This window comes from Panthera leo, chromosome B4 (assembly GCF_018350215.1).
Source record: "Panthera leo isolate Ple1 chromosome B4, P.leo_Ple1_pat1.1, whole genome shotgun sequence".
Taxonomy (NCBI): domain Eukaryota; kingdom Metazoa; phylum Chordata; class Mammalia; order Carnivora; family Felidae; genus Panthera; species Panthera leo.
Window position 1 is genome coordinate 1,930,794 of NC_056685.1, and position 25,534 is coordinate 1,956,327.

Consider the following 25,534-nt stretch of genomic DNA (forward strand, 5'->3'; position numbering starts at 1 on the left):
CTACCTTTGTATGTTAGGGCCCGTTTATCCCTAGCTGCTTTCAGGATTCTCTTTATCCTTATATTTTGCCAGTTTCACTATGATGTGTCCTGCAGAAAATCAATTCAAGTTATGTCTCTAGGGAGTTCTCTGTGCTTATTGGATTTCAATGTCTGTTTCCTTCCCCAGATCAGGGAAGTTCTCATCTATGATTTGTTCAAGTACACCTTCAGCCCCTTTCTTGCTTTCTCTTCTCCTGGAATTCCTATGATATGGATACTGTTCCGTTTGAATCACTTAGTTCTCTACTTGTCTCTTAATCCTGGTTTCCTTTTTCTCTTTTTTCCATAATTTTATTTTCTAACTCACCTATTCTGTCCTCTGCCTCTTCAATCCATGATGTGGCAGCTTCCATTTTGCACCTCATAGCATTTTTTAACTGAAAATCTAGTTTACATAATAGAAGTATGGCTACCCCAGCTTGCTTTTGATGACCATTATGTGATGGTTCATCCTTACTTTCAATCTGCAGGTGTCTTTAGGTCTAAAATGAGTCTTCTGTAGGCAGGAAATAGATGTGTCTTGTTTTCTTATGCATTCTGATATCCTGTGTCCTTTGATTGGAACATTTAGTCCATTGACATTTAGAGTAAGTACTGAAAGAAGAATTTAGTGCCATTCTGTTGCCTGGAAAGTTGGTGTTTCTGGTGAAGTTCTCTGGCCCTTTCTAGTCTTTCTTGCTTTTGGGCTTTTTGGAGAAAGGACAAAACAAACAAGAGCCCCCCTCTTAATTTCTTCTAGGGCTGGTTTAGTGGTCACAAACTTCTAGTTTTTGTTTATCTGGAAACTTTCTCTCTCCTATTTTGAATGACAGCCTTGATGGATAAAGAATTCTTGGCTGCATGTTCTTCTGATTCAGCACATTGAATCTATCCTGCCACTCCTTCCTGGCCTGCCAAGTTTCTGTGGTCAGATATGTGATCCTCATCTGTCTTCCCTTGTAAGTTAAGGACTTCTTTCCCTTGCTGCTTTCACAACTCTTGTCTCTTGTGAATTTGACTATGATATGCTTGGTGATCAGTTTTTGTTGAATCTAACGGAAGTTCTCTATGCTTCTTGGATTTTAATGTCTGTGTCCTTCCCCATATTAGGAAAGTTTTCTGCTGTAACTTGCCCAGATAAAGCTTCTTCCCCTTTTTCTCTCCATCTTTTGGGACTCCTGGGATTCAGATGTTCCTTTTTAATAACTGAGTAGTAACTACTTGAAGAGTAGATCCAAGTAGTTGACTTAAAGCATGTCTACAATTGCAGAATATTGACCTCCACAAATCTCCACAAAAATAACATTTTCAGAATCTGTCAGAAGAAACTTCTGTAGAACTCTAGAAAATAACCAAAGACTTGCACAATCTTGAAACCTATGCAAAAAAAAAAAAAAAAAAATCAATCTTGGAAGGGTGAACTTTGTGGTGTTTTAACTTGCTCTGTTCAGTAGCCTTCCAAGTTCCTTTTCAGTCTTAAGTGGTTGCAATCATGTGAAAACTAGTAGCCCAGCAGCCACCCGAAGGCTCATAATGGGTCTGGAGCTATTTTAAAGTCCCATTTTTCGATTCCTCATCATTTGACCTGTCTTGGAGGTTACTTCAAAGTTCCAAGTTGTAGGTCTTCCCTTTGACCTGATTCAAATGTTGCCCAATGTAAAGAGCCTTTTCTTAGTTGATTACAAAACTGACACTTGCTGTTAAACATCATAGTTCTAAGTTTGAGAGAAAGACTTCAGAGAAAAATGGGTTAAAAACCCTAAAAGCAAAATCTGGGGAATGCAGTATTCATAGGGATCCTCTAAAAACTCCAGTGTAGTCTTTGGACCACAGAAGGTCTTGTGTATGCCTAGGCCATGTTGTGTGCTCAGGAAAGCTAGAAGAAAGATTGAGGCTTTCTGGTTTGGTGGTTGCACATAAGGATGAAATGAAGGCTAAACCAGAGTTTTCAGCTCCCTGGGTGTTAAAAGCATACCTCTGTACACATACAGATTCCACTAAGCCTGGGAGACTTCGTGATTCCAGGCATTTGTTATTAGATGACCAATGAGCTGAGCAGAAAGTTCAGTGGCCACAATGACATGGAATAGATTCAAGACACTTGATAAAAAACAAAATTTTTGAGATGGTAAATCTCTAGAGCTGCCATGTACTATTTGAAAGGATTTCTTCCCAAAATTTTAAAAAGGGAAATACTACCCAAAGGGGAAATCAATAAACCCATCATCCATGAAGCCCAAATGTTGAACTTAAGGACTTCAATTCACCTCTTGAGACATGTGTTCAATCTTCAGTTTTTATACAATGAAGTATATCACATGTACTGGGTCATAGCAAATGGATTGTTTCAGTCACAGAATCCTATTGAAATGGTGGCCTGAAGTGTGGGGGCGGTATGGGAAATGATACTGGAGAGGTAAAGGCTTTCAGTTATGGAATTAATTCACAGGGATGAAAGGTACAGTATAGGGAATATAGTCAAAGAGAGTAGCCTTGAGTGGTGACAGATGGGAGCTACACTTGGGGTAAAAATTTTACGGAAAGGCTCACCAGCAGATTTGAGCAGTTAAAAGAATCAGTATTTTGAAACTTCTAAAAATGTTTACTCATTTTTTTAGAGACAGAGACCACCACATGAGTGGGGAGAGGCAGAGAGAGAGAGAGAGAGGGAGATACAGAATCTGAAGCAGGCTCCAGGCTCTGAGCTGTCGGCACAGAACCCAACACGGGGCTCAAACTCCCTGAGCTGAAATCAAATGCTTAACTGAGCCACCCAGTGCCCTGAAGAATCAGTATTTTGAAGATACTTGACATTATTCATGCAAAAGAACATCAAGAATGAGGAAAAATGAAGATTTAGACCTATGAGATCTTATTCAACATAAACATGTGCATAATGCAGTATTAGAGGAGGGAAAAGGGAAAACAGGATGCTTGAAGGAAATGGCTGGAAACTTTAAAAATGTTAAACTCAAGTGAAATAAACCAAAAGTGAGTCACCCCTGGACACATGCAGCATTTACTTGTCAAAAACCGAAGCAGTTATTAGCCAGGAGGAAAGGACTCCTCGTCTCTAAGGGAGCCCCTACAAGCTGATACAGCCTATTTCCTAGCTCTCCTCAGTAACTCTGGAGGCCGGGAGTCCTTGCGATGCCATATTCAAAGATCAGAGGGGGGGAAAAAAAAAATGATCACAACTAACTTTAAAAAAAGGAGAAAATAGCCCAATGCTTAAGTTGCTAAATCTTTTCTTCCAGAACTAATGGAGTCTTTGAGGCAAAAGTAAGACACTAGAGAGGAACTCGAATCTGCAAAGGACACTGGGAAAGGTAACCATACAGTTAATAAAGGGTTACATTTGCTATTTCTCCTGACTTCAAGGACCAGGAGTTTTGGCAAAAAGTCTGCATTGAGGGTACATGACCTAAAAACACAGTACAACAAATCAGAAGGATAAGGCCTTTAAGCATTTTTACACATTTGGAAACAAAACATTGTCTAAAAATAGGACAAACAGGCACCTGGGTGGCTCAGTTAACTTCCAACTTTGGCTCAGGTGAGGATCTCATGGTTCGTGGGTTTCGAGCCCCATGTCAGTCTCTGTGCTGATAGCTCAGATCCTGGAGCCTGCTTTCAGATTCGGTGTATCCCTCCCTCTCTGCTCCTCCCCTGCTGTAGTTGGAGAAGCAGGTAAATTGGAACAATGGATTGGAGAGGACTAAAAACTTTCCCAAGCTGATACTCTCAGGATTCAAAAAGTCCTAGGAGTCAAGTACAGAATAAATGCAAAGCATAGAGTTCACCATAACTGGGAAATTTAAAATCTGAAAAAACTAGTTAAAATCTGAAGACCAAGGAAGAGAACCCAGCCAAGCATCACATTTACCAAGGACTTCTAGACCGACGTGGGGGGAGTCCGCTATTCACTAGGCCAGCTCTCTGTGCTTGTGTACTCAGCTCACCAATAACAGGGAGATCCTGGCAGTCAGAAGCGACAGGGTGTTAGAAGACTGTGCTCCCATCACCCCTGCAGCCCAAACCTGAGTTCTGGTTAAAGGTGAGGCAAATCTAAACGAGCTGGCAGGGGTGGGGGAAGGTAACTGGTAGCATTTACAACACAGCACCACCTACACTAAGGGGAACTAACATCTGCTTTGCCGACTGTCTTCTGACTTCTGTAGGAGAATACGGCATGCCATCACTTGAGGCTTCGAATCCGTAGGTCTCTTGGGGGCGAGAATGGAGGGCATCCCCTTCAAGGCCCTGATAGAAGTGTGATATAGGGTCCAGCAGGTCTGAGGAAGAGTGTGAACAGTCCTGCACATAACCCTGCTCCTGGACCTTCACATATCTCCCCTTCTCCCTGAGACTTGGGTTTTGGCCAGACCACTGTAGTTGGTGTTCTGGATAAGTTGTCAGAGCAGGTTGATGTTTGGGCCTCTCCTGCCGTGAATCTGGGCCACACGCAGCAGCAGATGGACAGAGTGAGACCCCTGCCCCTCTCTCCTGGCTGTCCTGCACTTAGTGGATTCCTGGGCTCTCCAGGGCCCTCCTGAAAGGGGCAAGGTGGTGTGATGTGAAATTGTAGAGCGGTGACCTTTGACCTATGGGAGGAGGGAGAATTAGGGCAGAGCTGGAGCCTGCCTTCTCTGTGGTTTCCCTAGATCGCCTGTTCTAAATCTCCTGTGTAAGTAAGGTCTTTGTGAAAATGTCTTGGAACACTGGGCAGTCAGCCATGCTTGTCCCTGATGCTGGGGTCTGCTCAGTACCTCCTTTCATCGGTTCTTCTCCACACTGCCTCCCCTGTACTCCTGCTTCCCTGGAAAAGAACTTTACAAGATGTTCATTCTTAAACGTCGGCCTCACATCTTTTATCTAAAAAGCTCAGGTAAACTTAGGAACTCTGATGCCTTCCTACTCTTGATCCCTCTGCAAATGGTTTTTCTATACTTTAAATGTTCCTGGATTTTCTAAGTGCATCCTCTGATGAATGGATCGTGGTTGGGCAAATATCTGGACAAGCCAGAAGTCCCATGGAATTTACAGCTCGATAAATGAAAGGTGGAAGTTGGTTGTGAGATAACCCAATCGTCTCCCTGCTCTCTTCAAACATTGTGTTTAATAGACTAGAAGGAAAATCCGAAAAGTTTTTAAAAGACTAAAACGGGGGACAAAGAACAAGTAATGCAAGTAGAATGAAAAAGATTTAAACACGTCAGCGGTGACGTTAAATACAAATGGACGGAGATAAAACTAAGATCTTGACTGACTTAGTTCTATATTTGATTTAAATTTAAGGTAATTAACTAGAAAAATGCAATCTAAACCAACTATAACATTCTTTTTGAGCGTACGGTGGGGAGGGGCAGAGAATCCCAGGCAGGCTCTGCACGGTCAGCAAAGCTGGACTAGGGGCTCAAACCTGTGAACGGTGAATCATGTCTGAGCCAAAGTCAAGAGTTGGACGGACACTCAATCAGCTGAGCCACCACACACACCTGAAGTAATTTCTGAGGCCATATTTTAGGATACTCTACAAAATATAAAGACAAATTTGAAACTTTCAGATAATAAACCCCACCCATCTTTGAGGCCAGGATTGCCTTAATACGAAAACAAGACAAAGGGGATTATGAAAATGTTAATTATCCCTCCAAATATAGATTACTTGAATCTCTAATGAAAATAACAGATTATGAAGCTTGATAAGATGACTCTAAGACCTACATGGGGATAAAAAGTCAAGAATAGCCAAAAATTTAGGAGAAAATTGGTGGGAAAGCTTCCTCTACTGGATTACTGTAGCTTTTTTTTTTTTTTTAATATTTTTTGAGAGAACAAGCAGGGGAGGGGCAGAGAGGGAGATGCAGAATCCGAAGCAGGCTCCAGGGTCCCAGCTGTCAGCCCTAGAGCCCTACACAGGGCTTGAGCTCGCAAACTGAGATCATGACCTGAGCCAAAGTCACTTAACCGACTGAGCCACCCAGGGTGCTCCTACTGTAGCTTTTTTTTTTTTTTTTTAAGTTACTGTAATTAAGATAAATTACTCCAGGATGGAAAAATACAATGTAGTAGGGGGCCTGCAGAAACTGGTTACTTGTAGAACCATATTTTAAAAAGCTGCTTACTCTATCATTGCAAACATAAGCGTTGTGGATACAAAATAGCATAGCCTTCTCAATTCTAGAATGTTTTCATAAACTGTGGAGAAAAGTCTGGAGAAACCAGTAACTAATCGGACATTATAATTAAGAACTTGTGTTTATGGAAAGACTGGAATAAAGGGACATACCACAGGGGTATCACGTATTTGCAATATGTATATAGAACCAGCAGTGCTCTCATATGCAGAAAATAATGGAGTTTGAATCATTTTCAAGCACTTTTGAGAACAATTTAGCATAGGCCACTAGAGTTGCATAAATTAAGACTGACTTGGAAAGCCTTTCAAACATATTTCCCTACAGAACTATGTGCCCGTATACACGTTGGAGAGTAGGCGTTATTTACAAAAGCAACAGACTGGGGTAAAAATGCCTCAAAAGCATAATAGATACCTGTGTCGTAGGACATTCAGTGGAGTGTTAGCATTTGCAGTAAAACATTAGTTCATGGTACTAAATCCGTGATTTGCACAACAGCAAACTAAACTCAAAACTGCACTTTCACGAAAGTCCAAATTGAACTGGTGTTGAGCACCTGTGATGGGGTAAAACACGAAAAGTGATTTCTGTAAAAGTCAGGACGGGGTGATGTGGAAGAATGGCTTCTGGGAAGCTGGCACTGGGGTTTGTTGACGTGTGGTCTATGTTGGTGATGGATGACGTTGGTGATGGTGCCGTGAGCCATATCCTGGTCTTGCCAGTTTCCAGAGAGTCATGAGGGTCAATCCTGAATTTAATAAACCATACAGCATAAAGGTTTGACAACGTGTATCGTGATTACCACAACAAGCTTAGCTAACATCTGTCCTCTCCTATAGGTAAGATAAAACCAGAAGTTTTCTATTCTTTCCTTGGAATGAGAACTCTTAGGGTTTACTCCCAACAACTTGGGCATACATCATACAGCAGTGATGAACAGTTTTTACATTACATCGTGAACGCTTGCTTATCTTACAGTTCAAACCCTGTGCCTTTTTGCCACCTTCTCCATTCCCTGACGTCTGGCCCGGGTCTCTGGTAACCACAAATCTGATGGGTTTGGCTTTTGTTTTTAGATGCAAACTGTGACATCAGGCAGTAGGTTTTCCTCTGGCTTATTTTGCTTGGTGGTAATGCCCTCAATGTCTGTGCTGTTGGAAATAGCCGTGTTTCCTCCTTTCTTAGGACTGAGCAATACTCTACAGGCAGGTGGGTGTATACCATATCAGTCAAGCGTCTGACTTTGGCTCTGGTCATGATCTCACGGTTTGTGACTTCTAGCCCCACGCTGGGCTCTGCACTGACCGTGTGGAGCCTGCTTGGGATTTTGTCTCCCTCCCTTTACTGCTTCCCCCCCCCCCACCCCACCCAAATAACCTTAAAAACAGACTTCCTGTTTCTCGACACCGGCATCTGTTACCCCTTTTATATAGCCCGTCTAACAGGTGTGAGGTGATGCTTCCTTGTGGTTCTGATGTGTTTTCTAATGGCTAATGGTTGAGCATTTTTCACGTACCTGTTGGCTATTAGTAGAGTGTCTTTATTGGATTATTTTTTTCCCTGCTTTTGTGGGAGTTTTTTAATACATTTTGTAGACTAACTCCTTATCAGATATGGTCTGAAAATCTCTTTTGCCACTGTGTTGCCCTTTCACTTTGTTCTTTTACTGTGTAGGAGCTTTTTAGTTCTGCTCCTTGTTGCTTATGCTTTAGGTGTCAGACCTAAAGATTCATTACCAAGACCTATGGCACAGAGCCTGTTTTTAAGTTTTTTTGAGAGCCAGGGAGGGGCAGAGAGAGTATCCCAAGCAGACTCCATGCTCAGTGTGGAGCCCAACATGGGGCTTGAGCTTGTGAATTGTGTGACATTTGTGACCTGAGCTGAAATCAAGAGTCAGACGCTTAACTGAGCCACCCAGCTACCCCACCAGTTCTTTGGTTTTTTTTTTTTTTTTTATTTTAACTTTTTTAAATTTACATCTGTATCAGTTAATATATAGTGCAACAATGATTTCAGGAGTAGATTCCTTAATGCCTCTTACCCTTTTAGCACATCCCCTTGTTTCCCTTCCCTTATGTTCATCTGTTTTCTCTTAAAGTCCTCATAGAAGTGAAATCATGATTGTCTTTCTCTAATTTCACTTAGCATAATACCCCCCCAGTTCCATCCATGTAATTGCAAATGGAAAGATTTCATTCTTTTTGATTGCCAAGTAATACTCCATTGTGTGTGTGTGTGTGTGTGTGTGTGTGTGTGTGTGTATAATCACATCTTCTTTATCCATTCATCTGTTGATGGACATTTGGGCTCTTTCCATACTTTGGCTATTGTCGATAGTGCTGCTATAAACGTGGGTGCATGTGTCCCTTTGAAACAGCACACTGCATCCTGTGGATAAATGCCTAGTAGTGCAATTACTGGGTCATAGAGTAGTTCTATTTTTAGTTTTTTGAGGAACCTCCATACTGTTTTCCAGAGGGGCTGCACCAGCTTGCATTCCTGCCAACAGTGCAAAAGAGATCCTCTTTCCCCACATCCTTGCCAACATTTGTTGCCTGAGTTATTGTTAGCCATTCTGACAGGTGTGAGGTAGTATCTCATTATGGTTTTGATTTGTATTTCCCTGATGAGTGATGTTGAGCATTTTTTCATGTGTTGGCTGGCCGTCTGGATGCCTTCTTTGGAGAAGTGTCTATTCATGTCTTTTGCCCATTTCTTCACTGGATTGTTTTTTGGGTGTTGAGTTTGAGAAGTTCTTTATAGATTTTGGGTATTAAGCCTTTATCTGATATGTCACTTGCAAATATCTTCTCCCATTCTATTAGTTGCCTTTTAGTTTTGCTGATTGTTTCCTTTGCTTTGCAGAAGTTTTCATTTTGATGAGGTCCCAGTAGTTGATTTTTGCTTTTGTTGCCCTTGCCTCTGGAGACGTGTTGAGTAAGAAGTTGCTGCGGCTGAGGTTGAAGAGGTTTTTGCCTGTTTTCTCCTCGAGGATTTTGATGGCTTTCTGTCTTACATTTAGGTCTTTCATCCATTTTGAACTTATTTTTGCATACGGTGTAAGAAAGTGGTCCAGGTTCATTCTTCATGTTGCTGTCCAGTTTTCCCAGCACCACTTGCTGAAGAGACTGTCATTCCATTGGATATTCTTTCCTGCTTTGTCAAAGATGAGTTGGCCATATGTTTGTGGGTCCATTTCTGGGTTGTCTGTTCTATTGATCTGAGTGTTCTTGTGCCAGTACCATACTGTCTTGATGATCACAGCTTTCTAGTATAGCTTGAAGTCTGGGATTGTGATGCCACCTCCTTTGGTTTTCTTTTTCAAGATTGCTTTGGCTATTCAGGGTCTTTTCTGGTTCCATACAAATCTTAGGATTATTTGTTCTAGCTCTCTGAAGAATGCTGGTGTTACTTTGATAGAGATTGCGTTGACTATGTAGATTGCTTTGGGTAGTACCAACATTTTAACAATATTTGTTCTTCCTGTCCAGGAGTGTGGAATTTCTTTCATAAGCTTTCTATAGTTCTCAGTGTATAGATTTTTCACCTCTTTGATTAGATTTATTCCTAGGTATTATTTTTGGTACAACTGTAAATGGGATAGATTCCTGGATTTCTGTCATTTCATTGTTGGTGTATAGGAATGCAGCTGATTCCTGTGCATTGATTTTCTATCCTGCAACTTTGCTGAATTCGTGAATCAATTCTAGCAGTTTTTTGGTGGAATCTTTTGGGTTTTCTATATAAAGTATCCTGTCATCTGCAAAGAGTGAACATTTGACCTCCTCCTGGCTGATTTGGATGCCTTTTATTTCTTTGTGTTGTATGATTGCAGAGGCTAAGACTTTAGGGGGAATGCTGTCAGTTTTTTCCCATTGAGGATGATATTAGCACTAGGTCTTATACATGGCTTTTATGATCTCGAGGTATGCTCCTTTTATCCCTACTTAATTGAGGGTTTTTATCAAGAAAGGATGCTATATTTTGTCAAATGCTTTCTCTGCATCTGTTGAGAGGATCTTATGGTTCTTGTCCTTTTATTGATGTGATGAATCATGTGAATTGTTTTGCGGATATTGAACCAGCCCTGCATCCCAGATATAAATCCTGCTTGGTCGTGGTAATTTTTTTAATGTATTGTTGGAGCCGGTTGGCTAATACCTTGTTGAGGATTTTTGCATCCATGTGCATCAGGGATATTGGTCTATAGTTCTCCTTTTTAGTGGGGTCTCTGTCTGGTTTTGGAATCAAGGTAATGCTGGCTTCATAGAGTTTGGAAGTTTTCCTTCCATTTGTTTTTTGGAACAGCTTCAAGAGAATAGGTGTTAACTCTTCCTTAAATGCTTGGTAGAATTATCCTGGAAAGCCATCTGGCCCTGGACTCTTGTTTTTGGCAGATTTTTGATTACTAATTCAATTTCCTTACTGGTTATGGGTCTGTTCAAATTTGTTTCTTCCTGGTTCAATTTTGGTAGTGTATATGTGTGTAGGAATGTTTCTTCCATATTGCCCGTTTTATTGGAATATGATTGCTCATAATCTATTTCTGTTGTGTTGTGATCTCTCCTTTTTCATTCTTGATTTTATTTAGGTCTTTTTTCTTTTTGATAAAACTGGCTAGTGGTTTATCAATTTTAATTCTTTCAGAGAACCAGCTTTTGGTTTCATTAATCTGTTCTGTTTTTTTTGGTTTCGATAGCATTAATTTCTGCTTTAATCTTTATTGATAATTTCCTGTCTTCTGCTGGTTTTGGGTTTTGCTATTTTTCCAGCTCCTTAAGGCATAAGGTTAGGTTGTGTATCTGAGATCTTTCTTCTTTAGGAAGGCCTGGATTGCTATGTACTTTCCTCTTATGACTGCCTCCCAGAGGTTTTTGGGTTGTGGTGTTATTTTCATTGCCTTCCGTATACTTTTTAACTTCCTCATTAACTTCTTGGTTAGCCCATTCATTCTTTAGTAGGATTTTAAGTCTCCAAGTATTTGTTACCTTTCCAAACTTTTTCTTGTGGTTGATGGAGTTTCATAGTGTTGTAGTCTGAAAATATGCACAGTATGATCTTGATCTTTTTGTGCTTAGGGCTTATTTGTGTCCCAGTATATGGTCTATTCTGGAGAACATTCCATGTGCACTGGAGAAGAATGTATATTCTGCTTTAGGATGAAATGTTCTGAATATATCTGTTCAGTCCATCTGATCCAGTGTGTCATTCAAAGCCATTGTTTCCTTGTTGATTTTTTGATTACATAATGTGTCCATTGCTGTGAGTAGGGTGCTGAAGTCTCCTATTATGGTAGTACTATTAATGAGTTTCTTTACGTTTGTGATTGATTTATATATTTGGGTGCTACACGTTTGGTGCATAAATGTTTACAATTGTTAGGTCTTCTTGGTGGATAGACCCCTTGATTAGCATATAATGTCCTTCTGCATCTCTTGATACAGTCTTTATTTTAAGGTCTAGATTGTCTGATAGAAGTATGGCTACTCTATGTAGCAATCTCTTACTTGACACATCCCCAAAGGCAAGGGAATTAAAAGCAAAAATGAATTACTGGGACCTTATGAAGATAAAAAGCTTCTGCACAGTAAAGGAAACAACCAACAAAACTAAAAGGCAACCAATGGAATGGGAAAAGATATTTGCAAATGACATATCAGACAAAGGGCTAGTATCCAAAATTTATAAAGAGCTCACCAAACTCCACACCCGAAAAACAAATAACCCAGTGAAGAAATGGGCAGAAAACATGAATAGACACTTGTCTAAAGAAGACATCTGGATGGCCAACAGGCACATGAAAAGATGCTCAACGTCGCTCCTTATCAGGGAAATACAAATCAAAACCACACTCAGATATCACCTCATGCCAGTCAGAGTGGCCAAAATGAACAAATCAGGAGACTAGAGATGCTGGAGAGGATGTGGAGAAACGGGAACCCTCTTGCACTGTTGGTGGGAATGCAAATTGGTGCAGCCACTCTGGAAAACAGTGTGGAGGTGCCTCAGAAAATTAAAAATAGACCTACCCTATGACCCAGCAATAGCACTGCTGGGAATTTACCCAAGGGATACAGGAGTACTGATGCATAGGGGCACTTGTACCCCCAATGTTTATAGCAGCACTCTCAACAATAGCCAAATTATGGAAAGAGCCTGAATGTCCATCAACTGACGAATGGATAAAGAAATGGTGGTTTATATACACAATGGAGTACTACAGGGCAATGAGAAAGAATGAAATATGGCCCTTTGTAGCCACGTGGATGGAACTGGAGAGTGTGATGGTAAGTGAAATAAGCCATACAGAGAAAGATACCATATGGTTCACTCTTATGTGGATCCTGAGAAACTTAACAGAAACCCATGGGAAAGGGGAAGGAAAAAAAAAGGTTAGAGTGGGAGAGAGCCAAAGCATAAGAGTCTGTTAAAAACTGAGAACAAACTGAGGGTTGATGGGAGGTGGGAAGGAGGGAAGGGTGGGTGATGGGTATTGAGGAGGGCACCTTTTGGGATGAGCACTGGGTATTGTATGGAAACCATTTTGATAATAAATTTCATATATTGAAAAAAAAAAGTATGTCTACTCTGGCTTTCTTTTGTTGACCATTAGCATGATAGATGGTTCTCCATGCCCTTATTTTCAATCTGAAGGTTGTCTGTAGGTCTAAAGTGGGTCTCTTGTAAACAGCATATAGATGGAGCTTGTTTTCTTATCCATCCTGTTACCCTATGTCTTTTGATTGGAGCATTGAGTCCATTGATGTTTAGAGTGAGTACTGTAAGATATGAATCTATTGCTATTATGTTCTTACAGAGTTGGAGTTTCTGGTGGTGGTCTAATCTTTGCTGCTTTTAGTGTGTGTGTGTGTGTGTGTCACCCATGAATATATATATTTTTTTTCCATCTTTCTCCCATCAGAGTCCTCCTTAAAATTTCTTGCAGGGCTAGTTTAGTGGTCACAAACTCCTTTAACTTTTGTTTGGGAAACTTTCTCTCTCCAATTTTGAATGACAGCCTTGCTGGATAAAGAATTCTTGGTTGCATATTTTTCTGATTCAGCACATTGACTATATCCTGCCACTCCTTTCTGGCCTGCCAAGTTTCTGTCAGTAGGTCTGCATGTGTGATCTGTCTTCCCTTGTAGGTTAGGGACTTTTTTTTTTTCCCCTTGCTGCTTTTGTGATTCTCTCCTTGCCTGAGTATTTTTTGAATTTGACTATGATATGCCTTGTTGATAGTTGGTTTTTGTTTAATGGGGGTCCTCTGTGCTTCCTGGATTTTGATGTCTGTGTCTTTCCCCAGGTTAGGAAAGTATTCTGCTATGATCTGCTCACAATAACCTTTCTACCCCCATTTCTCTCTTCCTCTTCTGAGATGCCTATGATTCTGACGCTGTTCCTTTTTAATGAGTCACTGATTTCTCTAATTCTTAGATACTGCTCTTTGGACTTAATCTCCCTCTTTTCTGCTTCCTGTCCTCTATAACGCTGGTTCTCTGTTCTGCCTCATCCATCCTTGCTGCCGCTGCATCCATCTGTGATTGCAGCTCAGTTATAGCATTTTTAATTTTGTTCTGGCTATTTTTTTTACTTTTATCTCTGCAGAAAGGGATTCTAATCTATTTTCAACTACCAACTAGTAGTATTGGGATTCTGAATTCTGGTTCAGACATCTTCTGTTTTGGTTAAATCCCTGGCTGTCGTTTCTTAGGTGTTCTTTCTTTTGGGGTGAATTACTTTGTTTTGTCATTTTGAAGGGAGAAAAGGAATTGAGGTAGAAAAAGTAAAATTAAAAAAATTTAAAAAAATATTAAAATTAAAAATACACAAAATTGAATAAGTGATGCTAGATCCTAGGTGTGCTTTGGTCTGGGTGTTGAAAGTGGTTTGAAAGATTGCAGGAAAAGGGGAAGAAATCATTTCAGAATTTGAAAGAATGAATACACTGAAGTAGACTAAAATGTGATGGGAGTAAAATAGAATTTGAAAAAATTTACACAAAAGTAAAGAATATAGTGGAAAAAATTAAAGAATATTTTAATAAAACTAAAAAAATGAATTTTTCTGTATTCAAGAAAAATGAAAAAGAAAAATTTTAAAATTTGAAAAAGTGAATACACTGTAGTAGACTAAAATAAAATGGTTGTAAAATAGAATTTGAAAAAATTACATAAAAGCAAAAAATGTAAAAACTTGAAAAATATTTTTAATAGAAATTGAAAACCTTTTTTCTCAATTCTGTGGTTCAGGTTGTGCAGATTGTTGTGTTAATCCTCAAATCAGTAGTGTCGGTCTGGCTGTATTTCATGGATGTGAGACACACAAAAAAAATTTCCATGCTGTTCTGCCATCTTCACTCTCACCAATTCTTTATCTCAGGATTACTTTGCCTCTTCAGGGTCTGTGATTACATATGAATTCTAGAATTTTCTGTGAAAAATTTCTTTGGAATTTGGGTAATTAAATTGAATTTGTAGAATGCTTTGCATAGGAAGGACTTTTTTAATAATGTTCTTCCAATCCATGAAATAGGGAGATCTTTCATTTGTGTCTTCAATGTCTTTAATCAGTGTTCTTTATAATTTTCAGTGTATGGATCTTCCTTGGATAAATGGACTCCTAAATGTCCATTTCATACAACTTGTTACGCTAATGGCCTTTTTTAGTATAGTTCATACAGTTACTTCTCGGTGTACAACTTTGTGATGAGACAAGTTTATACCATATACTGTGTTCATGAGTAGAACTATCACTTGCCCTACTACATTGCTATTACAATATTATTGACTGTATTCCTTATGCTTTGCTTCTCATTTCTGGAACTTAATCCACAAGGAGGCCTGTATCTCCCTCTACACATTTTGATCATCCCCTCCCCCTCCACTCTCTACTCTGGCAACCATCAATTCTCTATAGTTCTCATTCTTTTTCTGTTATTTTTTTAGATTGCATTTATGAGTAGAATCCTATGGTATTTGTCTTAGTATGATTTATTTGACTTAGAATAGCAACCTCAAGGTCCATCCATGTTGTTGGAAATGCCACGATTTCCTCCTTTTTAAAGGCTGTGTGATGTTCCATTGTATATACATGCATCATCATTATCCATTCATCTGTTGATGGACCCTTAAGTTGCTTCTAGGTCTTGGCTGTTGCAAATAATGCTGCAATAAACGTAGAGGCACATATCTTTTCAAGTTAATGGCTTTGTTTTTCCTGGGTAAATACCCAGTAGCGTGAGTATTGAACCATTCTTGCATTCCAGGAATAAATCCCACCTGATTGTGGTGAATGATCTTTTTGATGTATTGTTTTAGGTGTTTTGCCATTATTTTGCTCGGGATTTTTCTATCTATTTCAGGGAAATTGGCCTATAGTTTCCTTTTTGTGTGGGGTCTTCATCTAGTTTTGGTATCAGGGTAATACTTTCCTTTTCTATTTTTTTCAGAATAGTTTGAGGAGAATAAGTATGAACTCATATTTAAATGGTAGAATTCACTGTGAACCCATCTTGTCCTGAACTTTCGTTTTTTGGTAGTTTTTTGATAGTTTTTTGATTACCAGTTCAATTTTGTTACTTGTAATCCATCTGTCCAGATATATTTCCTCCTGGTTCATTTTTGGAAGATTGTTTCTCAGAATTTATCCATCTCTTCTAGGTTGCCAAGTTTGTTAGCATATGATTTTTCATAGTATTATAATCCTTTGTATTTGTGTGATATGATTTGAGTCCTTTTTTTTTTTCTTCTTGAGTCTGGCTAATGGTTTGTCAACCTTGTCAAAGGATTAGCTCTTGATTTCACTAATTTTCTGTGTTTTAGTCTGTTATTTCCTATAGGTGTAAAGTTACATTGTTTGAACTTGTTTCTTGAGGTAGGCCTGTAATGCTCTAGAATTCCCTCTTGAAACTATTCCTGCTGTGTCCCAGAGATTTTTCAGACGGTTTTCATTTGTATCTATGTATATTTTAAATTCTTCTTTGATTGCTCAATTGACCCATTAGTTGCTTCCATGTATCCATGTGTTTGGTTTTTGTCCTATTATTTTTTTAAGCTTCTAGTTTTACATAGTTGTGACCAGAAAAAAGCATAGTATGATTTCAAACTTAAATCTATTGAGGTTTGTTTTACAGCTGAATACATTATTCTGGAAAATGTTCCATCTGTGCTTGAATATGTATTCCATTTTTCAACGGAATGTTCTGGATATGTTAGGTCCATCTGATCCAATGTGTCAAAGACCTTGTTGCCTCATTGATTTCCTCTCTGGATTATCTATCCATTGATGTAAATGCAGTTTTAGTCCCAAACTATTGCATTGCTATTAGTTTTTTGTCAATGTTTGCTTTATGTATTTAGATGCTTCAGGGTTGGGTACATAGGCATTTACATCTTTTTTTTTTTTGTATCAAGTTTTAAAATTCTAGCTAACATAGTGTAATGTTGATGTCAGGAGTAGAATTTAGTGATTCATCTCTTACCTAAAAGACCCAGTGCTCCTCAGGGGATGGGCTAAATGGATGATGGGTATTAAGGAGAGCACTTGTGATATTTACAATGTTATGTCATCTTGTTGATTAGGTCCCTTTATCAATGTGTAATGGTTGTCTTAGTCTCTTGTTATGGTCTTTGTTTTAGAGTATATTTTGTCTGCTATAAGTATTGCTACTCTTGCTTTCCTTTTGTACTTCAGTTTGCATGTGAATGTTCCTCTGTTCCTTCACTTTGTTTATATAGATCTTTAGGTCTGATGTGAGCCTTTTATAGGCAGCATACAGATCCCTTTTTCTCCATTCTGCCACTCTGTCTTTAGATTTGAGAATTTAGATAATCTAAAGTATTTTTTTGATATGTACTTAATTACCATTTAAAATGTTTTCTTGTTTTGTACAAAGTTTCATCTTGTTCTTTCCAATCAATGAGTATAATGTTTAGACTTATTTGTTTTTTTAGGGGGATATCCTAGGTTTTGGGTCTGTGGAGACCATGAGGTTCATACATAACCTAAGTAAATAGGGGTCCATATTAATTCAGTGACTTAAGTTCAGTCCTATTCTTAAAAAAAATTTCCCTTTTTTACTTCTCCACATCTTACATATACATTGTCATAATTTATACCTTTTTATTCATATTTTCCTTATATCCACTTACGGCCATTTCAATTTAATTTTCTCTTGCTGCACAACTACTTTGGTTATCTGAAGAGGCTGTATTAAGTACTTCAGTCTCAAAATTTTAATTCCAGTATAATTAACATACAGTGTTACATGAGTCTCAGGTGTGCAATCTGGGGATTGAATGATTCTGTATATTACTGGGTGATCTTCATGAAAAGTACTCTTTAAAACCCTCCACATACTTCATATCCCCACCCACTTCCCTTCTGATAACCATCGGTTCTCTATAGTTAAGAGTCTCGGGGTATTTTGAGGGGGGGTTCTTTTTTCTTGAATTGCATAGGAGTGAAATCATGCTATTCCTGACTTCTTTTATTTCACTCAGCCATAAGAATGAAATCTTACTATTTGCAACAACATGGATGGATCAGTTGGTTGTTTTTGATTGTAGCCATTCTAACAGCTGTGAGGTAATGTAGTATTGTGGTTTTGTTATACATATCCCTGATGAGAAGTTGCTCGATATTGCTCATTACATGTCTGTAGGCCATCTCTATGTCGTCTTTGTCAAAGACAAATTGACCATATAATTGTAGGTTTATTCCTTGGCTCTCCATTCTGTTCTATTGATCTATGTGTCTATTTTTGTGCTAACACCATACTGTTCTGATTATTATGGCTTTGTGTAACATATTAAATCTAGAATTGTTACCTCCAGCTTTATTCTTAGGATTGCTCTGGTTATTTGGGGTATTCTGTGGTTCCATACAAGTTTTAAGATTAATGTGTTCTAGTTTTATGAAAAATGCCATTGGAATTTTGATAGCAATTGCATTGAATCTGTAGATTGGGCAATATGGACATTTTGACATCATGACTTCTGATTCATGCAGATGGAATATCTTTCCATTTGTGTCAATTTCTCTCACTGGTGTTTTGTTTTTAGTTTTTGGGGTTACAGGTCTTTTACCTCTTTGGTTAAGTTTATTCCTAGGTAATTATTTTTGGTGTAATTGTAAATGGGATTGTCTCTGTATTTTCTGCAACCTTGTTAAGGGATAGAAATGTTACCAATGATACCAATGTCTGGGCATTAAATTTGTATCATGCCACTTGCCTGATTTTATTACTTCCAGTAGTTTTCTTTGATAGTATCTTTAGGATTTTCTATGTGTACTAGTCAGTCATCTGAAAATAGTGCTAGTGTTTCTTTATCAAAATCCTGCTTTGTTTGGCTGGATGTGGCCAGTACTTCCAGTATTACGTTTAGAAAAAGTGGTGAATGTGATCCTTGTCTTGTTCCTAATCTTGAGGGAAAAGCTGTTCTTCACCATAGAGGAGGATGATAGTCATGAGTTTTTCATAGATGGTCCTCACCATGTTATGTTCCCTCTAAACCTATTTTGTTGAGGGTTTTTTTTTTTTTTATCATGAATTGATATACTTTGTCAAATGTTTTTCTGTATCTATTGAAATGATTGTGTTTTATCATTTTTGTTGATGTATCATGTGGATTGATTTGCCAATATTGAACCACTCTTGTATTCCAGGAATATCCCACTTGATCTGGTGAATGATTTAATGTTTTGGATTTTTGTTGCTAATACTGAGGATTTTTGCATCTATGTTCATCAGAAATAGTGACCTGCTGTAGTATTTTTTTTTTTTTCCAGTGTCTTTATCTACTTTTAGTATCAGGGTAAAGCTGGCTTCACAAAGTGAATTTGGAAGCTCTCCTTTTCTTTCTGTTGTATTGCTTTTTTTTTTTTTTTTTTTTTTTTTTTTTTTTTTTTTTTTTTTTTTTTTGAATAGTTTGAGAAGAACAGGTACAGATTTTTCTTGAAATATTTAAAAATTTTTTAAAGTTTATTTTGAGGGAGGAGGAGAGAGAATCCCAAGCAGGCTCTGCACCATCAGCATGGAGCCCAAAATGGGGCTCAAACTCATGAACCATGAGGTCATGAACCGAGCCAAAACTAAGAGTGGGTCCCTTCACTGACTGAGCCACCCAGGTGCTGCAGTATGGATTCTTTTTTAAATGTTTGGTATAATTGAAGTGGTCTATAAGTGAAGTGGTCTGGTCCTGGGGGGGTGGTGGTGATGTTGGGAATTGATTACTGATTCAGTTTCATTGCTGGCAATTGGACTGTTAAAAATTTTTTCTATTTCTTAGTCAGTTTGGGGAATTTTTCTAGGAAAACTATCCATTTCTCTGGATTGGCATATAATTTTTCATAATACTCCTTTGTAAGCTTTTGTAGTTTTGTGGTGGTCTAGTCTGATTTTGAGTTTTGTGGAATTTTTTGTGTGTGGTTCCCCCCAGCCCAGGATTTTGGCTAAAGATTTATCAATTCTGTTGATCTTCTCAAAGAACCAGGTTCTGGTTTCATAGGTCCATTTTTGATTCTATTTTGCTTATTTCTGCTCAAATCTTTATTTCCTTTTACTGTTTTCGGTTTTGTTTTTCTAGCTGCTTCAGGTAAGGTTACCTTGAGAGCTTTCTTGCTTGTTGAGGTAGGCCTGAATTGCTATAAACTTCCTCTTAGGATAGCTTTTGCTGTATCCCAAAGATTTTGGACCATTGTGTGTTCATCTTTGTTTGTCTTCATGTGTTTTGTTATTTCCTCTTTGGTTTCCTGGTTGACATTCATTGTTAAACTGTTATTTAACCTCCATGTGTTTGTGTTCTTTCCAGATTTTTTTTCTTGTGATTGATAATTTCATAGCCTTGTCAGAAAAGATGCATGGTATGACTTCAATCTTGATGAGCTGGTTGAGACTTGTTTTGTGGCCTACTAGGTGATCTATTCTAGAGAATGTTAGAGAGTGTTCCATGTGCACTCAGAAAGAACGTATATTCTATTTCAGGATGGATGGTTCTGAAGGTATCTGTTATATCTATATGGTGGAATGTGTCCTTCAAAGCTGCCATTTCCTTGTTTTCTGTTTGAGCTATCCAGTGATGTATGTGGGGGGTGTTAAAGTCTCTTATTACTGTATTGCTATTTCTTAGTTTTATATATTGGTGCATAAATACTTAAAATTGTTGTATCTCTTTGTTGGATTATTCCCTTCAGGATTATATATTATCCTTGGTCTCTTGAGCCTTTTTTAAAAAGTATTTTGTCAAATACACGTATTGCAACCCAGCTTCCTTTTCATGTCTCCTTGTATGACCAATGCTTTTCTGTCCCGAGGTCAGGTGGGAACATAAACCATGTAGTTCTCTAGTCCCTCTGACCTGGAGAACTTTCCTGCAACTTCCCCACTGCTTCCCAGAGTTCCTAGTGTTGTCTCTTTTGCATGCTACTTTCTCTTGAATACTGCAGCTTTTTTTCCTCTTGCCCAAGGACGGAGGGATCTGTTCTTGGTCCCTACGTACTGTCCATCCCCAGTGGCAGTGTTGGGGGTTCCTCTTGTTACCATGTCCACATCTCTTGCAGTTCTCTCTTCAGTTGGGAAGCTTTTTGTCCTGCCCTCGGTTTTTCTTCAGGAGGAATGGTTTGTTAGTAGGTGGAATTTGGTTCTGTGGAGATGAGTTCTCTCTTCCTATATTGCCATCTTAAGCCAGAACTCCTCTTGATACAACTTTAAATGGGATCGTTTTTTGGTTTCCTTTTAATGGAAATTATTTATGTAAAGAAATACAACTATTTTTGTATGCTTTCTGTTCTTCCACTTCATAGAATTTTGGTTTCAGTGGTTCTGTGGAGTCCTCAAGGTTTTCTGCCTATGAGATCGTGTCTTCTGCAAGCATAGTTTTACTCCTCTTCTGAGTTGAATACCTTCTCTTTTTTGGCCTGCTAGCCCTTGCTCTTAAATACAGTATTGTGTTGAATACAAGTGCTGTGAGTATCCTTGCCTTGGGCTGAGTGTTAGAGGAAGAGCTCTTTACCTTTCCCCATTGTTGATCGTTAGCTGTGGGCTTTTTGTAAGTGAACATTAATCATAACGGTAGGACGCTGGCATGAGAACTAGCATAGACTTTGGGAATAGAGAGCCTGGAGATCCAAGTAAATATGGTGAACCAGCTTCTGACAAGGGCACCAAAAATACACAATATATTCTCCTCAGTGGTACTGGGAAAACTGAGTATCGACATGCAAAAGAATGAAATTGGACCCTTAAACCATGCAGAAGAACTAAAACAATAAAGACTTAAATGTAAATAGTAACCCGTCAAAACTCCCGAGAGAACATGAAATAGCTCCTTGATATTGGCATTGGCAGTAACTTCTTGGGATGTGACTGAGACACGGGCAACAAAAGCAAAAGTGAATGAGCACAACTACGTCAAACTTATCAACTTTGACATACCAAGAGGAGCCGTCAATAAAATGAAGTCACCCTGCAGGATGGGAGAAAATACTTGCAAGCCCTGTAACCGATTAGGGGTTAATACTCAAAATGTCTAACGAACTCCTATGGATCAGTAGCTGTAAAGAGGGAAAAAACTTATTTTGAGAAATGTCTCCCCATTTTTAATTATGTATAAATGTCCTACAGGGATATGAAAAGGGGCTTATCTCCACTGATCAAGGGAAGTGTCCGTCCAAACTGCAGTGAGCTCCATCACCTCATGCTGTTAAGAAAATACAAGATCACAAATGTTGAGATAGAGAAAAGGGACACTCACGCACTGTTGGGGGGATGGGGCGTGTAAATTGGTGCAGCCACTGTGAAGAACAGTATAGAGGTTCCTCAAAAAGCTAGAACTACCAGGTGATCTAGCCCACCACTTCTGGGTATTTACTCAGGCGAAATGAAATCGGGATTTTGGAATTCACCCTCAAGTTCAAATGAACTATTCCTAATAGCTTAAATGAGGAAACCACTTAAGTGCCTGTTGACAGACGGATACAGAACTTGTGGTATAGTGAAAAGCTCAGCTGTGAAAAGGGAGACCCTGTCACTTGCAGCACCATGGATGAATGTGGAGGACATGCTAAGTGGAATAAGCCGGACCCAGAAGAAAAACCTCTCCCATGAAATCTAAAAAGTTGAACATGTAGAAGCCGACAGTAGGTGGTGGGGAAATGGGCGCAAAGTGGCAGCTCTGTGGAATGACCGAGTCCTGGGATCTCCTAAACCGCACGAGGATGGCAGTTGGCAATTCTGTATCGAACACTGGATGTGCTAAGAGGAGGTTTTAGGTGCGCCCGTCACAGTGGTAACTATGTGAGGAGAGGAGGTGTTTATCAGCTTGACAGTCATGATCATGTCAACCTACATATCGGGTCACCACACTGTATGCCTTAAATATATTTGTACTAAAATAAGCAGTTGACCTACCCCTTCAACGAAAACTCCAGAAGGGCATGACAGTCATGAACTTCATCTTCCCTCATTGATATGTGAATCCTGAAGCCCTGGGGAGGAAAAAAAAAAAAATGAGCTGTAGAAAATTTCATGCAGTGTATACTTACAGAAAAGTACATACACATGTATGTATAGGCACATACGCATGAACTCCTGTGTGTATATGAATGTCAGGCATAAATGTATGTAAATATACAGAAAACTTAAAACTGTAACCTATTAATAGAATGCATACATAGGTAGTAAAACTCTAAGGGAAAACACAGGAATCATTTGACCCAAAATTCATAATGGTGCACCTTGACTCTGAGGAAGGTCATGATAGAAATGAGTTAACAAGGAGTTTCAGAGGTGTGCTTTTAAAAATTTTTTAAATGTTTATTTTTGGGAGACAGTGTGAGTGGGGCAGGGGCAGAGAGAGACACACAGAATCTGAAGAGGCTCTGGGGTCTGAGCTGCCGGCACAGAGTCCGACACAGGGCTTAAACTCTCAAACTGTGGGATCATGACCTGAGCCAAAGTCAGACGCTTAACCAACTGAGCCACCCAGGTGCCCCTCAGAGGTGTACTTCTAATTCTATTCCTTAAACAGCATGGTGGGGGGAAAAGGTGTTTGCTGTACCTTCTACGTATGAAATCAAGAACCAATTTGATGTGTATCCAGTGATGCTGTTTAATCAAGACCAACTTTTTTTCCTGTGTCCTACACGCTTGCCAAGAATAATTCTAACGTAAAGGGTAAAGTAGCCCGCATCCAGGTGGTCAAAATCCAAGGGGTACTGATCGTTGACATTTGGGCTGTAGTTGAGTTATTGATGAATGGCTGTGTAGTTGGATGCTAGAATTCATTTTGTACATTAAAATTTGGGTGTGTTTTAAAATTTTCATGTTTATTTTTGAGAGAGAGTGGAGGAGGAGCAGAGAGAGCGGGAGACCCAGAATCCGAAGCAGGCTCTGAGCGGTCAGCACAGAGCCCTTTGCGGGACTTGAACTCGTGAACTGCGAGATCATGACCGAATCTGGAGTTGGACTCTTAACTGACTGAGCCACCCCGGTGCCTGTAAAACTTTGGTGTGTTTTAAATTGATTTTGGGGTTTAATTATCACTGTTGTCTTAACTTCCTGCTAACTTAAAGCCTTTTGCTTTTTAAACCCTAAGGACATAGGCATGTCAGATTTTTTTTAAATGGCTAAAAAAAAAAAAAAAAAAAAAAACCCTAAAGACCTATATGACCTAAATTACAGTGGCTTATGGAATATCAAAAACCTTCTGTGTTTCAAAACATAGAAAATTCTATCTTAAAAGATACGGTGAGTCTAATAAAAATCAAGAAATAGATGAATGGTCATGAACAAGCCTTTGGAGGGGTTTGCCATGACAAGTATTGCCCAACATTGAAGTGTCATCAAAGGTGAGTACATTTACGTTAAGGATTAAAATTTGAAGGCACACATTTGAAACTGAACGAAAGGAGAATCAGGGCAAACGTGTCACTATGGGTCTCTTGACATTCGGGATGTCCTGTTTCTCTAGCCTGGGGAGATTTTGTAAACCCTCGGCATGTTTTCAAAATGCTTTTGGATTCTCTTTACTTCACCAAGCATTCTTCCCTACATAGTTTTTTTTTCCTGGCAAAAATTCAGTGAAACCAATCCGATTTCCCCCCAGAAGCACACCAGAAAGCGTTAAAGTTCCCGATTCTCTTACACTAGAATTTTCACCATTTGAGTTGATATTGAACACATTCGTGTAGTAAGTTTGCTTTCAGGTATTTCTTATAAATATGATTTTGTGTACTGTCATATCTTATGATTCACACCTACGTTATAAGTAGGACTATCTCCTATATACTTTCTAGCATGTTTCAGCTTTTAAAGAAGTTTAGAAGCTCACTCTCACTGAGGCATATTGAATTACTGTATGAATTTCTCTAGTTGTGAGGGTACAGTTTATGAGAATTGATCTTGCCCTTTTGCTGCACATTCAGACCTCTTCTAGCATTTGCTGATACACATGTATAGGTATATATGTATGTTGATATAGTCCTGTGTGCGTATATATGTGTATCTTATATGGTGTATATACACGTATATTCACATATATAGTGATATACCTATCGATATCAATATAGAGCTCTAGATCTTAATATCTGTATTGATCTATGAGTGTTCTTACCCTTACAAGGTTGGGATAGGGAGTGCTGTCTCTACTCTGCATACTTGCTGGTATTCTATAAGTAGAAGATCCTCTGGACCTTCCTTCAAGATGGATTCCTGTGAACAACCATGTAGTTAGCATTTATATACTGGATAGCACGTGCCAGACCTTGTTCTCAGAGCTCAGATATTAACACAATTCTTACAATGGTCCTGTGATGTAGGCTTCATTACTACTGTCTCCATTGTATGAATTAACCAGCATAGAGACAGAAGGTCCAAGTAACCTCATCACCACATGTGTAGTGAAGGGCAGGCCCTGCGTATGGAGCTGTGTCTGGCTCAGGGTCTCAATCCTAAACCACTAGGCTACCTCCTCTAATAGCTAAAATAGATCGTTTTTGCAACAGACCTTGTACAAGGCTTTTTTCCTACTTATTTTAACTAGGAGTTAAGATACTATTGTTGTAACCTGTCCTTAAACTTGTAGATGACAAAAGTAAGACCTAGAGAAGCCTCCAAACAAGCCAGGAACAGTGGAGCCCGGAGCTGAAGCTGGTCTCATTCCACAAGATGCCTGCTGAGTGACCCTTTCCTGACGATAATCAGAGGCTGCTTGCAGCTCCAAGGTAGCCACTGGCAAGCTGGTTTTTCAAGCTGGGAAGTTTGACCTCACAGAAAATACACGCATCACATTTTTTTTTTCTTTTAGCGTCTTCTCAAATAACCACGATGCTTGTATCTTATTTGGGAGATTCTTTCAGATGAAGGACTCG

The 25,534-nt window shown here is 39.0% G+C and overlaps 1 long non-coding RNA gene across 1 annotated transcript; it reads left to right on the forward strand.

Moving 5' to 3' along the window:
- The first annotated feature begins 2,792 nt into the window (after positions 1–2,792).
- On the forward strand, positions 2,793–25,530 carry LOC122225482. Its single transcript, XR_006205199.1, has 4 exons — positions 2,793–3,011; positions 3,278–3,349; positions 25,249–25,387; positions 25,471–25,530. It is a non-coding gene; the product is annotated as an uncharacterized LOC122225482 (long non-coding RNA).
- The last annotated feature ends 4 nt before the right edge of the window (positions 25,531–25,534 follow it).